Genomic DNA, 1,477 nt, shown 5'->3' with positions numbered 1-1,477 from the left:
ATGATATGATATAATATAATAAATTATAATGAAAATGAAAATGAAGATGAGAATAAAAAGAGTATTATTGTAACCCACATATCTGTGTGGCGTGTTCGTTGATGTCAAAATCAAAAAGAGACAGAGAGAGGGTTATGTTATTGGTGATGTTAAGAAAGATAGGGTTCCATTTATCAGTTTTCTTTCTTTGTCTCTTCAGATACCTCAAATTATTATTGCTTCCTTGTTTTTTCCCACTCCTCAAAGGTTCAAATTATTTTCATTTTCTTATATTTAAAAGAAGATTAATATATTTGTTTAGTTAATGGTTTTCAATTTTTATTACCTGTGCTGTTATGGAGAGAATCTAAAATTATACTTACAATAATTAATTAATTAATTAGTAGTGAGCATATTTTTTTAATAATAACAAAAAAGAGAGATATCGGAGGCTGTCTGTGTAAGTCCACGCTACGGTCGGATGAGCTGGTGGCCACGCTTAAATGTTTTTATTATTATTTTTTATTTGTTTATTTGGCAAATTGCTTTGTCTTTTTAAAACTTTTTCCGTGTGTTAAATGTGAAGTATTAAGAATGAATATGCCAATCTTTTTGCTAAGCGTAATAGTAACGATCCAAAAACAAAAGAATTTTGATTTGTTTATATTGCAAAAAGTAACCAACCCAAACGGCACACGAGGTCTATTATTGGACTCAATGTCCAAGTATTCCCAAAAGTAATCGTCTCTGAAACTGATTCAACGGATGTATTTATTGCATATCAAAGAGAACCAAAATCAGAAATAAGGAATGATGCAGATTTGGCATTGCGCATTCAAAAATTACTTAGCAGAGAAATGAGAGGTACATTTCACCTTGGTGCTTGGAGAAGCGAATGTCGTAGAACTTGAATGAGTATATAGAGTAGCTAGAGGCTAAAATTTTTATATATGGATAATTTTAATGTGAAATACAAAAATATTTGATGATTTTAGTGTTTTACAATGTTGTGATAGTAGCACAAAATGTCACTGACGTTTTGTAATAAAAAAAATTATTTTAATTATTAAAACACAAAACATCACTGACATTTTGTTAGAAAAATATTATTTTAATTGAAAAAACACAAAACGTCATTGACGTTTTGTAAATGACCATAATTGTATTTAACACACAGTTTGGTTCATAATGAAGGATTTCACCTCTAGTAATACAATATTAAAAAAAAAAAAGTTCGTAGTTAGAACCTCCCAACAACATTGCAATGCTCTTCTTAAAAATTTTGATGCTACGTTAGTTTTAGAAATCTCTTTAACTCCTTGTATCTCTTTTTTTTTTCTTTTGTCTTTTTTTCTTTTATTTTTCAGTCACCAAAAATATGTGCCAAATAATGCAGTTTAGAGGTAAAAAAAAATATATTAGCGTAAAAAATAATTTAGACTATACGAGTATATTTAATAAAATAATGTGTCTACTAATTTATCTGTCATAAATTAAT

General features: G+C 28.0%; 1 pseudogene; it reads right to left on the bottom strand.

Moving 5' to 3' along the window:
• Positions 1 to 1,477, bottom strand: part of LOC107611740 — a 15,671-nt pseudogene that overhangs the window by 6,314 nt on the left and 7,880 nt on the right.

The sequence above is a fragment of the Arachis ipaensis genome, chromosome B08, assembly GCF_000816755.2.
Source record: "Arachis ipaensis cultivar K30076 chromosome B08, Araip1.1, whole genome shotgun sequence".
Classification (NCBI taxonomy): domain Eukaryota; kingdom Viridiplantae; phylum Streptophyta; class Magnoliopsida; order Fabales; family Fabaceae; genus Arachis; species Arachis ipaensis.
The sequence above is the reverse complement of the archived record's forward strand: the minus strand, read 5'-3'. Positions and strand labels throughout refer to the sequence as shown.